Raw genomic sequence first — 16,772 nt, forward strand, 5'->3', positions numbered from 1 at the left:
AGCCCCCTTTCACCATGTGAATGAGTTTGGGACACATTGTATCCCTACTTATTTACCAAAAAAAGTGTAAAAAAAAATAAAGAAAAGCACACACACTGTTTTTGACAATTCCTTTAATAAAAATAAAGAACAATGTCCCCCAATGTAGATCCCTCGTCAATCATGATGCCCGCCTCGTTGGGCTTAAAACAAAAAGCTCCACCCACGATGAAAGCTAACCATTGATTGTCTGCTCCGCCCTTTGACAGTTCCTAAGCAGATAAGGGGCTTGGCCACCTGACAACATCACCTGGTGCCACCCCCCCCCATGTGACATCACATCGACCTAGCATGCACTGATTGTTGACGCCACATGAGGTGGTGCGACCCCCACCCTAAAGGATCCCCCCATGTTGAGGGCATGTGGCCTTGTATGCTTAAGGAGTTAGGGGCACTCGCTTGTCCCCTTTTTCCTGGCTGCATGCTTGGATAAGGGTCTGGAATCGATTTGGGCATTTTTGTATTGCTGGCAATGGCGTGCAGCCAGGAAAATCAATTCAAATGACTTTTTTTTTCTTTACATATGTCAGTTTTACTGCAGCAGGTTCTATACACAGTACAGAAGCGCCACTTTACAGGTAGACTAAGGGGACCCCCCAGGCACTATATTTAAAGGAATTTTTCATTTTTATTGTTTTACTTTAGGCATCATTAAAATTCTCCCTTAAAAACAATCTTTTTTGCATTGATACATGTCCCCCAAGGCAGTACCCGGCCACCCATACTCTTTTTGAGGCCAATAACTTGCAAATAAGCCTTTGAAATGGGGACTTTTGATTTTTCAAGTTCGGGTCCCATAGACTTTAATAAGGTTAGGGTCAGAACCTTTTCCATGTTCTGGAGTTCTGGTGCTAACCGAAACAGGGGTGTTTGGCCATCACTAAAAAGGGCTTCCTAAAAAAAGTCACAAATTCCAATAGCATATAAAAACCCACATTTCTAATAATGTTTGTGTCCTAATATAATAACCCATAAAATAAAGCAGACAGTCCCAACAGTAAAAGAAGTCCCATATAATAAGAACTACGAAACACAAACATACAGCTATGTTAGAGTCAAATATATGAAGAGTTACCCTTGTTAGTGAAAAAAATTCTGCCGACTATGGTAAATCATAAGTTTATATAAGAAAAACTAACTATGAATGAAACCCTGAGTATAGCAAAATGATGAGAGAAGGAAAGAAAACACGCAACCTATTACTCATGAATACTGTGCTAAAAGGCTGTGTGGAAAACTGTGTGAAAGTGTCAGCAAAAGTGCCATTTCACAAAATCACTGAAATTGTGGATGACTTTCAGATAAACCTCTAAATGTGCTATTATTAATGAGAAACAAAACAATGTGCATTACATGAAATACTTCCTTTTTTTTATTCATGTTTTTTTTTTTTTTACTTTAATTTCACTTTTCACTGGCTAACAACTCTATATTGTGTAATACACATTGTTTTATTCCATTGTCTAGATTTTCATTTTATGAGCATAAATAATAATCTTTTTTTGTATATTGTTTGGAATTTAAACCATTTATGAAAAGTCTTTCTTTGTTTCTGTGTCTTAGACTTGATTGTCTTCCTGCCAGTATTAATACTGAAGGCAACTGTTTCTTTTGTATTTTGTTTCCATTTGGCCAGCCTTTATCAGTAGGGATGGCCTTGAGGCTTGGTTCAAACACAGATTTGGCTGTTTGGGTGTTTAGATTACCACATGAAAATTTGGTTTCAATAGGTTCAGGGGAGGATTTGTCCCCTGGGCCAGCACTTACATGAAATCACTTTTATTAAATAAAAAAGCAGAATACAAAGATACACACAAAAGTAGCCAGTGAAATATAAATGTAATACAGCAAATTCCAGAGAGCGGGGATTCACATGTATTTAATGGTAACATCTACACCAAAGTCAAATGATCATTTGGTAACAGATGTAATAACTGCAATATTGAACAAATAAGCTGCACCAAATGCATGGCTACAGACCTGGTGTAAGAAGGAGGGATTTGGGCTTTTAGAGCACTGCCATCACTTTTCATTATGGTGCAACCTATATGTTAAAGATGGTTTGCACCTAAATGGAAGGGGGTCTTTTGTGCTAGGGGAGAGGTTTATAGGAAGGCTGGAGGAGTTTTTAAACTAGGATTGAAGGGGGAGGGTGAATTAGAATATAATGGGGAAGACAGGTCAGACAGGGGTCAGCCCCTATTGGTGGGTGAAATGGGGAAGATGGGGGGAGAGTTATGGCAGAGGATAAGAAGGTTCCCATGTTACAAACAACCATTGGAAATTGTACTATTTGTACCAAAATTAAAAATATGCAAAATAAGTGTGCAAAATGTGACAATGACTTAAAGTGTTTGTTCACCAACGCCAGAAGTCTGCCAAGCAAAATAGGTGAGTTGGAAGCTCTGGTGCAAGAGGAGAACTGTGATTTAATTGGTATTGCTGAATCTTGGCTTCGTTCTTCACATGACTGGGCTATTGATATTCCTACCTATGCTCTCTTTTGGGAAAACAGGGTAAAACGGAGGAGTGGTGGTGTCTGTCTCTATGTGAGAAGTGATCTCAAAGTGAGTGTGTGAGAGAGATATAAATCTGCGCTAAGGATCAAGAATTCAGTCTATAATATGAGAAATTGGCTGCTGCCTACCTCTAAACTGTTCACAAGAAGGTGTTCAGTAAAGGATCAAGGAAGAATAAGGAGGTACAGTAAATGGCGCTGCCAAATATATGTGTATGGAGAGAAAGAAAAACCTTTTGGTTGTATATATCTATATATAGGTCAGAAATGGAAGGACCTAATGTAAGTACAGATATATCAATTGACTCTAAAACACAATATGCTAATAAAATTCAAAAATGTGTATAAATGAACGAATAAAAGATATATACAAATTGGTGACTGCTAGTGATAAAGGGAAAGAAACCCTTATAGGAATAAATAAAGTGACTGAGTGTCTCAGTGGAATAATAATAATCTAAGATAAGTGCAAAATAACCATCAAGTGCAAATATAAAGTGCTGATGTGACTAGATAGATAGATAGATAGATAGATAGATAGATAGATAGATAGATAGATAGATAGATAGATAGATAGATAGATAGATAGATAGATAGATAGATAGATAGATAGATAGATAGATAGATAGATAGATAGATAGATAGATAGATAGATAGATAGATAGATAGATAGATAGATAGATAGATAGATAGATACTGTATATATATATATATATATATATATATATATATAAAAAACAAAATCCACTAGAAGGGTGGATGTGGGTGACTAAAAATTGATATCCAAACTGACGTGACAAATAGTTTAAGTAATAAAGTGATAATCCATAATTGGATGTAATGTGATTCCAAATTGCAGAATTACAGAAAGTGGAGAAGAAACAATAGGTTAATGGCATCAATAGGGGTCCTATCAACCTAGGATAAGTGTGAATACCACTTGGGTTCCTGTGATGTATATTCTCAATGGCCGGGTGTAGTCCGGATATACATCTGATGACGTCTTTATGATGAAACGCGTAGAGCATCACTGCATCACTTCCGCCCTTTGGAACGCACTTCCGGACCGCGTGGAACGCATAGCGTTCCGGAACTATCACAGTGCGGCAGACCTCCCGGTTTTAACCGATTTTGAATGCCTGACTTACTTTTTTTATATGTGAGTACATTTATCATTAAACTTTAATGTTTTTAATACAGTACTGCACTATATGAGTTTCTTTCCTCACATGTTTATCTGGACTACACCCGGCCATTTAGAATATACATCACAGGACCGCCAGTGGTGTTCACACTTATCCTAGGGTGATAGGACCCCTATTGATGCCATTAACCAGAGGAACCGCCTGATGACCATTGAGGAATACTGGAGCCATATTCGATTTGAAACACAGGCGCATTACCCCTGTAGGGGCTCCCCCATCTGGTAAGTGCGGTCCTGGGAGAGTGGGGAGCACCCTGACCCACCACACGGGCCACACTCAAAGGAGCACTGGAGATAAATGACTCACCCCTCCTGTGAAGTTGCACTATTTAATATCTGCATTGAAGCACTTTTTTTATTCATGTGATTTGGGACTATTATATTAGAATATAATCGCACACAACCCTGCACTGGAACAATTTTTTGTTGTGCGGTTTGGACTAACTTATAGATTTTGGAATTTTATATACCTCACCTTTTTCTATTGTTTCTTCTCCACTTTCTATAATTCTGCAATTTGGAATCGCATTACATCCCATTATGGATTATCACTTTATTACTTAAACTATTTGTCACATCAGTTTGGATATCAATTTTTAGTCACCCACATCCACACTTCTAGTGGATTTTGTTTTATATATATACAGTGGGTACGGAAAGTATTCAGGCCCCCTTACATTTTTCACTCTTTGTTATATTGCAGCCATTTGCTAAAATCATTTAAGTTCCTTCTTCTTCATCATGAATGTACACATAGCACCCCATACTGACAGAAAAACACAGAATTGTTGACATTGTTGCAGATTTATTAAAAAAGAAAAACTGAAATATCACATGGTCCTAAGTATTCAGACCCTTTGCTGTGACACTCATATATTTAACTCAGGTGTTTTCCATTTCTTCTGATCATCCTTGAGATGGTTCTACACCTTCATTTGAGTCCAGCTGTGTTTGATTATACTGATTGGACTTGATTAGGAAAGCCACACACCTGTCTATATAAGACCTTCCAGATCACAATGAATGTCAGAGCAAATGAGAATCATGAGGTCAAAGGAACTGCCTGAAGAGCTCAAAGACAGAATTGTGGCAAGGCACAGATCTGGCCAAGGTTACAAAAAGATTTCTGCTGCACTTAAGGTTCCTAAGAGCACAGTGGCCTCCATAATCCTCAAATGGAAGACGTTTGGGACGACCAGAACCCTTCCTAGAGCTGGCCGTCCGGCCAAACTGAGCTATCGGGGGAGAAGAGCCTTGGTGAGAGAGGTAAAGAAGAAGCCAAAGATCACTGTGGCTGAGCTCCAGAGATGCAGTCAGGAGATGGGAGAAAGTTGTAGAAAGTCAACCATCACTGCAGCCCTCCACCAGTCGGGGCTTTATGGCAGAGTGGCCCGACGGAAGCCTCTCCTCAGTGTAAGACACATGAAAGCCTGCATGGAGATTGCTAAAAAAAACACCTGAAGGACTCCAAGATGGTGAAAAATAAGATTCTCTGGTCTGATGAGACAAAAATAGAACTTTTTGGCCTTAATTCTAAGTGGTATGTGTGGAGAAAACCAGGCACTGCTCATCACCTGTCCAATACAGTCCCAACAGTGTAGCATGGTGGTGGCAGCATCATGCTGTGGGGGTGTTTTTCAGCTGCAGGGACAGGACGACTGGTTGCAATCAAGGGAAAGATGAATGCGGCCAAGTACAGGGATATCCTGGACAAAAACCTTCTCCAGAGTGCTCTGGACCTCAGACTGGGCTGAAGGTTTACCTTCCAACAAGACAATGACCCTAAGCACACAGCTAAAATAACGAAGGAGTGGCTTCACAACAACTCCGTGACTGTTCTTGAATGGCCCAGCCAGAGCCCTGACTTAAACCCAATTGAGCATCTCTGGAGAGACCTAAAAATGGCTGTCCACCAACGTTTACCATCCAACCTGACAGAACTGGAGAGGATCTGCAAGGAGGAATGGCAGAGGATCCCCAAATCCAGGTATGAAAGACTTGTTGCATCTTTCCCAAAAAAACTCCTGGCTGTATTAGATCAAAAGGGGGCTTCTACTAAATACTGAGCAAAGGGTCTGAATACTTAGGACCATGTGATATTTCAGTTTTTCTTTTTTAATAAATCTGCAACAATGTCAACAATTCTGTGTTTTTCTGTCAGTATGGGGTGCTATGTGTACATTCATGAGGAAGAAGAATGAACTTAAATGATTTTAGCAAATGACTGCAATATAACAAAGAGTGAAAAATTTAAGGGGGTCTGAATACTTTCCGTACCCACTGTATATATATATATATATATATATATATATATATATATATATATAGTCACATCTAGGCACTTTATATTTGCACTTGATGGTTATTTTACACTTATCTTAGTTTATTATTATTCCACTGAGACACTCAGGGCCTAATTCAGTATAAGTTTGGAGTAGAGCTGCTCACTTCTCCAGAAATAACTCCAGCCTAAACTCATTGCATCCTAATTAGGTAAGTGGCTGGAGTTAAACCTTCAACTAGGTGCTTTAGTGAATTCGGAGTTGGAGTTAACTTAGACTGAATTCGGGTTTGGAGTTAACTTAGGCTGAATTTGAGTTTGGAGTTAACCAAATTCCCTTTGTGTTTTTCATAAAAGGAAATTTGTCTATTCTGAATCACTATTACACAGCAATGTCATCTATTATGGTTTATTTTAATTTTAAGGCATAGTTATGTATCTTATGTGTTTTAACCTTTAGATTTACTAATAGCAGACTACACAGCTGTCTAATTAGCAGTCTTCATTCTTTATTAATCTGAAACTTTCAGGCATATCTGATTATATTCAGCACTTTGGTGTAGTGGGCTAAGCTCATAGCCAAAGATTGCTAGGTCATGAGTTCAAGGCCCACCCATGATAACACCTTGTGTGCTCACAGATGTGTGTCATTATTTTTTTTGGCCACATAGTAATACATTGGCTACATCACCTAAAATTGCATGTCAATGGCCATGTATATTCAAGAAACAGACATGCATATATGCAGGGTGCAATTATGCATTTGCCAAGTTTCAGTATTTATTTACAGCTGCCTAAAATGTAAGGAGGTGATGGCACACGGGATTTGAACTCATGCTCTCAGTGTTTATAGCCAGGGACACTAACCACTAAACAATTGAGCTGAGCATGAAAATTGAATCATGTATGGCCATACAGACTATAGGATTTTCTGAAGACTTTTTCCTTCAGATTTACCTTTTCTAAGTAGTGCAAGGGCCTGCCAGATTGCATACAAATTGAAAGTGTTTAGGTTTGACCTCATATTATCTGGTTTTGGTAAATCTAAAGGAAAAAATCTTCAGAAAATCTTATAGTGTGTATGGCCCAATAGTCTAAATGAAAAAGCCACTTTGTGCTCATGCTGAGATTATTGAAAGCATTTCTTATGTGTGTTGACTTGTTGTAGTATTTTTATATATATATATATATATATATATATATATATATATATATATATATATATATATATATATATATCTTTTTTCTTTTTTTTGAGGTTGTTGAATTCTGAGGTTCCACTGCATATGTTCAATCAATTTGCAAATTCTCAGATTTGCAAGCTCAAACACTGCTATTTTTCAGAGTGTAATGTGGCTCTATATAGGAAGCAACACTAATATGGCTTCCCACTCAACAAATATATTAATTTCACACATATACAATGTTTTATTTTTGGGGTGTTGCTTGCCATATATAACAACAGACAGTTGTAGGTAGTTCAGGGATTTGAACACCCAAATACAGTGTTGCATGGCAGCTGTGCTAACCACTTGGATATTTTGGTCAGTTTATTTAATCAAGCTCAAGCTCAATACATATTTGCAACATTTTTGCAAAACACAATTTACACAAACATAATCACTTTGTTACATTTATTTCATAATATATGCCACTGATAGTTTCTTAGCCTATCAATTTATATTTAAAATACTCATTTTTCACAGAAATAAATGTTTTAAACACCTATATATAATTTCCAGCATGCAGGATTATTTTTAAAAATTTGTTGATTTTATACAGTTTCACTAAACTCGGTTAATTATTTGGGAATTGTGGTCTCTGAGGTTTTTTTTTTTTTTTTTGTTTCTTGTTACCTTTATACCAAACATACATGCACTGGCACCTTAAATTAATATAGTTTGATTCGATTAGTCCATCAAAAATTTTTAATAATTTTAATAAATAAAAATTATTTGAGCTTGAATTGGGTCTAAATAGAATATATATATATATATATATATATATATATATATATATATATATATCTATACACACACACACACATATATATATATATATATATATATATATATATATATATATATGTATATCGTGATAAGGTTGGAGGGTACTGCGCTACTGGGAAATATTACTGGCCGGTTAAATATATGAATAAATAAATAAATAAATATGTGAGTGTGGTGTAAACACAGTGCTTGAATGTGAAACTCAAGTCTCTTAAAGGTGAGGGTACTTAAACAATCTCAATAAATATATAAAGTGCTGTGGTGTGAATAAATATATATATAAATAACGGAAATAATATTTTTAAATAGATTCTACAAATATAAAGTGCATTAATATATTGCCTAAATTAAATTGATAGAGATAGCTCCTTGATTATCTTAAAATTATGTGACAGGTAAAGTGCAGTGCTTAAATACATAAAATTGTGTAGCAAACAGTTTATTATAAAGTGCCAAAGGTGATTCAGTTGGTTCTTTCCAGTGAAAAAGTATTCTTATGTCCAAGTAATGCAATTTTCATAGAGTGGTGACCCTCCACCTAGACACCATGTGGAAATAGTGTGGGGTGTTTCTTCACTCCTATGCACCCCTCTAGGTGTGCTAGCCGCTCACCTCTATGCCTCAGAACATACACCTTATTCAAATCTCCAGAACTCCTCTCCACTCCTGTTCTGACTCTCAATGGATGATGGTTTTCAGATAGCCCCAATGGATCAGCCTTACATATGTCCCAATGGCCAGCAGATCGCAAAATACAATTCTGAGGTTCCAGGAGTGGAGAGGAGTTCTGGAGATTTGAATAAGGCGTATGTTCTGAGGCATAGAGGTGAGCGGCTAGCACACCTAGAGGTATATGCATATATCTTTTATTTGTTTCATTTATGCACAGTTTTGAATTTTATTAGCATATTGTCTTTTAGAGTCAATATATGCATTGATATATCTGTACTTACATTAGGTCCTTCCATTTCTGACCTATATATAGATATATACACCCAAAAGGTTTTCCTTTCTCTCCATACACATATATTTGGCAGCGCCATTTACCTCCTCATTCTTCCTTCAAAGTGAGTGTGACCTAGTTAATGGACAGTGTGCTGAGTCTGAAGCAGGATGGGTTGAAATGTACATGGGTGTGCGTAATACAAAGATTATCATTGGAGTTTGTTATAGACCTCCCAGTATAAATGAGGAGGTGGAGACTCAGGTCCTGGCACAGATAGAAAGGGCTTCAAGGGCTGGAAGAGTGTTAATAATGGGGGATCTTAACTACGCAGACATTGACTGGCGTAATGGCACTGCTGGAACAGTTAAAGGGCAAACATTTTAAAAACCAATCACAAGACAATTTTATGGTGCAGTTTATTGAGGCCCCCACTAGAAATGATGCTCTGTTGGACCTGGTAATCTCAAACCATGCAGAGCTTATTAATACTATTCATATAAAATAATGACCATAATGTAAAACCATAAAATTATTTCATTTAATGTTAGCTGTAAGCAAAAAACGCTTACATGAAATACAAAAACACTTAACTTTAAGAGAGCAAATTTTCCAAGGATGAGGGCTGCTCTCCAGGATTTAGACTGGGAGGGAATATTGGCATCGATGAGCACAGAACAGAAATGGGAAATTTTCAAAAAGACTTTATGCAAACTCACTGCAAAGTATATTCCCAAGGGTAATATGTTTAAAAGGCTAAAAATAAAACCTATGTGGCTCATGGCCAAAGTTAAAAAAACGATAAATAAAAAGAAAAGAGCTTTTAAAAAATATAAAAATGAATGAACACTATCATTGTTTAATTGTTACAAAGAATATAACAGAATATGTAAAAAGGATGCAAAAAATCAAAATGAAGGACAGATTGCAAAAGATAGTAGGGCAAACCTCAAAAACTCTTCAAATATATTAATAGTAAAAAAGGTTAGGTCTGAGCATGCAGGCCCTTTACAAAATAATCAAGAGTGGGTGACTGGGGACAAAGAATATATATTTGTATATATACATATATATGAAATACTTTCTTCAGCTATGTATATACAAAGGAGCATGGGGGAGCTCATGACCATAATGAGGATGGTATTGACACAGCCCCAAATGATCCACAATGGCTCAAAAGTGATATGGTCCAGAAATATTTAGACAGAATAAGGGTGGATAAAGCGCCTGGACCAGATGGCATCCACCCACGCATCCTAAAAGAATTGAGCACTGTAATTTCAAAGCCTTTGTTTTTAATTTTTAGGGACTCATTAAGGACTGGAATAGTGCCACTGGATTGGCGTAGGGCCAATGTGGTGCCTATATTTAAAAAGGGATCAAAGTATTTGCCAAGTAACTATAGACCTGTTAGTTTAACTTCTATAGTCAGGAAGATACTGGAGAGTTTAATAAAAGACCACATAGATGAGTTTTTGCTGGAAAAAATATAATTTAGGCAACAGACAGCATGGATTCATGAAAGACAGAAGTTTTCAAACAAACCTGATTTCTTTTTATGAGGAGGTAATTAAAACCTTGGACAGAGGGGTGGCTGTGGATGTAGTACACTTGGATTTTGCAAAAGCGTTTGACACAGTTCCCCACTCACAGCTAATGTGTAAGGTAAAGTCTACAGGCTTAGAAAGATCAGTTTGCAAATGGATAGAAAATTGGCTAAAAGATAGAATTCAGAAAGTAGTGGTTAATGATTCTTACTCTGAATGGTCTAAGGTTATCAGTGGTGTACCCCAAGGTTCAGTGTTGGGACCCTTACTTTTTAATATCTTTATAAATAATACTAGACATTAAGCCCGTTAAATTAACGGGCGCTAGAACATATGTGGTCAAACATTTGTAAAAACAGACTTAGCAGTAAGTCCACGCGAGCGCGCACCCGCCGTGCGCCCGCACACACCAACCGCTTCCAATAGTTTTGCCCGACTGCCCGAAGTCTCTGCGCTCCAAGTCCCAACGGCTGTCCGTGGGGCACATGCGCAGTAGCGCAATCCCACGCACACAGGGACTGGACGCAGAGACACTTGTACTTTATATGTATAGATTTTTTAGTATACTTAGAACAGAAGGAGCTATATATATATATATATATATATATATATATATTTTTTTTTTTTTTATTTAGTATACTTAGAACATGTAGATTGTAGTGTGTTGGGGGGGAGGGGATTGTAGTGTGTTAGGGAAGAGAGGGGATTGTAGTGTATGGGGAGGGGATTGTAGTGTATGGGGGAGGGAGGGGATTGTAGTGTATGGGGGAGGGAGGGGATTGTAGTGTGGGGGGAGGGAGGGGATTGTAGTGTATGGGGGAGGGAGGGGATTGTAGTGTATGGGGGGACAGAGGGGATTGTAGTGTATGGGGGGGAGATTATAGTGTATGGGGGAGGGGTTCTACAGTGCATGGGGGCATGGGTTCTACAGTGTATGGGTGAGGGAGGGGATTGAAGTGTGGGTGGGGAGAGGGAGGGGATTGTAGTGGGGGGAGGAAGGGTATTGTAGTGTGTTGGGGGGGAGGGGATTGTAGTGTGTTTGGGAAGGGAGGGGATTGTAGTGTATGGGGAGGGGATTGTAGTGTATGGGGAAGGGAGGGGATTGTAGTGTGGGGGGAGGAGATTGTAGTGTTGGGGGGAGGGAGGGGATTGTAGTGTGGGGGGAGGGAGGGGATTGTAGTGTATGAGGGGGGAGAGAGGGAATTGTAGTGTATGGGAGGGAGGGGATTGTAGTGTATGGGGGTGAGGGGATTATAGTGTATGGGGGAGGGGATTATAGTGTATGGGAGGAGGGGATTATAGTGTATGGGAAGAGAGGGGATTGTAGTGTATGGGGGAGGGAGGGGATTGTAGTGTGTGGGGGAGGGAGGGGATTGTAGTGTGTGGGGGGGAGAGAGGGGACTGTAGTGTATGGGGGGGATTGTAGTGTATGGGGGAGGGAGGGGATTGTAGTGTATGGGGGGACAGAGGGGATTGTAGTGTATGGGAGGGAGATTATAGTGTATGGGGGAGGGGTTCTACAGTGCATGGGGGATGGGTTCTACAGTGTATGGGGGAGGGAGGGGATTGAAGAATGGGTGGGGGGAGGGAGGGGATTGTAGTGTGTTGGGAGGAGGGGATTGTAGTGTGTTGGGGAAGGGAGGGGATTGTAGTGTATGGGGAGGGGATTGTAGTGTATGGGGAGGGAGGGGATTGTAGTGTATGGGGAAGGGAGGGTATTGTAGTGTGGGGGGAGGGAGGGGATTGTAGTGTATGGGGGGGAGGGGACTGTAGTGTATGGGGGAGGGAGGGGATTGTAGTGTATGGGGGGATGGAGGGGATTGTAGTGAATGGGGGGTTATTATAGTGTATGGGGGAGGGGCTCTACAGTGTATGGGGAGGGTGAGGATTGTAGCGTGGGGGGGAGGGGATTGTAGTGGGGGAGGGAGGGGATTGTAGTGTGTTGGGGAAGGGAGGGGATTGTAGTGTATGGGGAGGGGATTGTAGTGTTTTGGGGAAGGGAGGGGACTGTAGTGTATTGGAGAGGGAGGGGATTGTAGTGTGGGGGGGAGGGAGAGGATTGTAGTGTATGGGGGGGAGGGAGGGGATTGTAGTGTATGGAGGGACAGAGGGGATTGTAGTGTATGGGGGGGAGATTATAGTGTATGGGGGAGGGGTTCTGCAGTGTATGGGGGAGGGGTTCTACAGTGTACGGGGGAGAGAGGGGATTGAAGCATGAGGGGGAGGGAGGGTATTGTAGTGGGGGGGAAGGGAAGGGATTGTAGTGTGTTGGGGAAGGGAGGGGATTGTAGTGTATGGGGAAGGGAGGGGATAGTAGTGTGGGGGGATGGAGGGAGAGGATTGTGGTGTGGGGGGAGGGAGGGGATTGTAGTGTATGGGGGAGGGAGGGGATTGTAGTGTATGGGGGAGGGAGGGGATTGTAGTGTGGGGGGGTAGAGGGGATTGTAGTGTATGGGGGAGGGGATTGTAGTGTTTGGGGGAGGGGATTATAGTGTATGGGGGAGGGAGGGGATTGTAGTGTATGGGGGAGGGAGGGGATTGTAGTGTATGGGGGAGGGAGGGGGTTGTATTGTATGGAGGGGAGGGGATTGTAGTGTATGGGGAGGGAGGGGATTGTAGTGTATGGGGGAGGGAGGGGATTGTAGTGTATGGGGGAGGGAGGGGATTGTAGTGTATGGGGGAGGGAGGGGGTTGTATTGTATGGAGGGGAGGGGATTGTAGTGTATGGGGAGGGAGGGGATTGTAGTGTATGGGGGGGAGGGGATTGTAGTGTATGAGGGAGGGAGGGGATTGTAGTGTATGGGGAGGGAGGGGATTGTATTGTATGGGGGGAGGGGATTGTAGTGTATGGGGGGAGGGGATTGTAGTGTATGAGGGAGGGAGGGGATTGTAGTGTATGGGGGAGGGAGGGGATTGTAGTGTATGGGGGAGGGAGGGGGTTGTATTGTATGGAGGGGAGGGGATTGTAGTGTATGGGGAGGGAGGGGATTGTAGTGTATGGGGGAGGGAGGGGATTGTAGTGGGGGGGGGGGTAGAGGGGATTGTAGTGTATGGGGGGAGGGCATTGTAGTGTATGAGGGAGGGAGGGGATTGTAGTGTATGGGGAGGGAGGGGATTGTATTGTATGGGGGGAGGGGATTGTAGAATATGGGGGGAGGGGATTGTAGTGCATGAGGGAGGGAGGGGATTGTAATGTATGGAGGGGAGGGGATTGTATTGTATGGGGGGAGGGGATTGTAGTGTATGGGGGGAGGGGATTGTAGTGTATGGGAGAGGGAGGGGATAGTAATGTATGGAGCGGAGGGGATTGTAGTGTATGGGGGGGATTGAACGATAAATGTCGGGTTGGAGATTGGTGTGGGGGAGGGGAGATGTGAGGGCAGGACATCAGAGAGGAGGGGAGCTCCTGACACACACAGAACAGTGGATCATTTAATAGGAAAAGACACCCAAATACACCACCACCTCCCTCCCGGGAAAATTGCTGTCACGGGCGAACCAAAGGTGCTGGAGACCCCAAAATTGTACCTCAGGTGGCCAAGACAGAGTGTGTTGGGGAAGGGAGGGGATTGTAGTGCGGAGGGGAGGGAGAGGATTGTAGTGTATGGGGGGGAGGGAGGGGATTGTAGTGTATGGGGGGACAGAGGGGATTGTAGTGTATGGGGGGGGAGATTATAGTGTATGGGGGAGGGGTTCTGAAGTGTATGGGGGAGGGGTTCTACAGTGTATGGGGGAGAGAGGGGATTGAAGCGTGAGGGGGAGGGAGGGTATTGTAGTGGGGGGGGGAGGGAGGGGATTGTAGTGTGTTGGGGAAGGGAGGGGATTGTAGTGTATGGGGAAGGGAGGGGATTGTAGTGTGGGGGGAGGGAGGGAGAGGATTGTAGTGTGGGGGGAGGGAGGGGATTGTAGTGTGGGGAGAGGGAGGGGATTGTAGTGTATGGGGGAGGGAGGGGATTGTAGTGTATGGAGGGAAGGGGATTGTAGTGTATGGGGGAGGGAGGGGATTGTAATGTATGGAGGGGAGGGGATTGTAGTGTATGGGGGGGATTGAACGATAAATGTCGGGTTGGAGATTGGTGTGGGGGAGGGGAGATGTGAGGGCAGGAAATCAGAGAGGAGGGGAGCTCCTGACACACACAGAACAGTGGATCATTTAATAGGAAAAGACACCCAAATACACCACCACCTCCCTCCCGGGAAAATTGCTGTCACGGGCGAACCAAAGGTGCTGGAGACCCCAAAATTGTACCTCAGGTGGCCAAGACAGAGTGTGTTGGGGAAGGGAGGGGATTGTAGTGCGGATGGGAGGGAGAGGATTGTAGTGTATGGGGAGGGAGGGAGGGGATTGTAGTGTATGGGGGGACAGAGGGGATTGTAGTGTATGGGGGGGAGATTATAGTGTATGGGGGAGGGGTTCTGCAGTGTATGGGGGAGGGGTTCTACAGTGTATGGGGGAGAGAGGGGATTAAAGTGTGAGGGGAGGGAGGGTATTGTAGTGGGGGGGAGGGAGGGGATTGTAGTGTGTTGGGGAAGGGAGGGGATTGTAGTGTATGGGGAAGGGAGGGGATTGTAGTGTGGGGGGAGGGAGGGAGAGGATTGTAGTGTGGGGGGGGAGGGAGGGGATTGTAGTGTGGGGAGAGGGAGGGGATTGTAGTGTATGGGGGAGGGAGGGTATTGTAGTGTATGGGGGAGGGAGGGGATTGTAGTGTATGGAGGGAAGGGGATTGTAGTGTATGGGGGAGGGAGGGGATTGTAGTGTATGGGGGAGGGAGGGGATTGTAATGTATGGAGGGGAGGGGATTGTAGTGTATGGGGGGGATTGAACGATAAATGTCGGGTTGGAGATTGGTGTGGGGGAGGGGAGATGTGAGGGCAGGAAATCAGAGAGGAGGGGAGCTCTTGACACACACAGAACAGTGGATCATTTAATAGGAAAAGACACCCAAATACACCACCACCTCCCTCCCGGGAAAATTGCTGTCACGGGCGAACCAACGGTGCCGGAGACCCCAAAATTGTACCGCAGGTGGCCAAGACACTCCCCTACAGCTGAGAAAAATTTCGGGGTTCGGGGATGTAAGGGTGGGAGCAGTGACCCCGAGAACCGGGCCATGACCTAACCGCGAGGTGACCAGGTTTAACATTGGAGTCTATGGCGGGGGGAGGCCCAGTTCTCAGGATCAATGTTCCGCGCCCTTTCATCCCCGAACCCCGAAAATTTTCTCAGCTGTAGGGGCGTGTCTTGGCCACCTGAGGTACAATTTTGGGGTCTCCAGCACCTTTGGTTCGTCCGTGACAGCAATTTTCCCGCAGCGGTATTCTCTGCATCCCAACAGCTGTTCGTTCAGCACATGTGCAGTAGTGCAATATCACGGACACACGGAAAGCGGACGCAGGGACACATGGGTTTTATTAATATAGATAGGGTCTGGGATTAAAAGTACCATTTCAGTCTTTGCAGATGACACCAGGCTTTGCAGTGGAATAACTTCTTTACAGGATGTCTCCAACTTACAAGCTGACCTCAATGCTCTGTTTCATTGGGCAAATATGTGGCAAATTAGGTTTAATGTTGATAAATGTAAAGTTATGTACTTGGGGGCTAAGAATATGCATGCAGCATTCATACTAGGTGGAGTAGAACTGGAGGAATCCATAGCGGAGACGGATCTGGGTGTTCTGGTAGATCATAAGCCTAATAATAGCATGCAATGCCAAGCTGCGGTTTTCAAAGCAAGCAAAGTCCTTTCTTGTATTAACAGAGGCATGGACTCCAGAGAGAGAGATATAATTTTGCCCCTGTACAAATCATTAGTAAGACCTCATCTGGAATATGCAGTTCAGTTTTGGGCACCAGTTCTTAAAAAGGATATCGGGGAACTGGAGAAAGTGCAGAGAAGGGCAACCAAACTGATAATAGGCATGGAGGAGCTCAGCTATGAGAAAAGATTAGAGGAACTGAATTTAATCTCTCTTGAGAAGAGAAGATTAAGGGGGGATATGATCAACATGTATAAATACATAAAGGGTCCATATAGTGAACTTGGTGTTGAGTTGTTCACTTTAAGGTCAACACAGAGGACTAGGGAGCACTCTTTACGTCTAGAGGAGAACAGATTTAGACTCAAAATATGAAAAGGTTTCTTCACCGTAAGAGCTGTGAAAATGTGGAATAGACTCCCTCCAGAGGTGGTTCTGGCTAGCTCACTAGATTGATTTAAAAAATGCCTG

Source organism: Pelophylax lessonae (genome assembly GCF_965119305.1).
Source record: "Pelophylax lessonae genome assembly, chromosome: 2".
NCBI classification, from domain to species: Eukaryota; Metazoa; Chordata; class Amphibia; order Anura; family Ranidae; genus Pelophylax; species Pelophylax lessonae.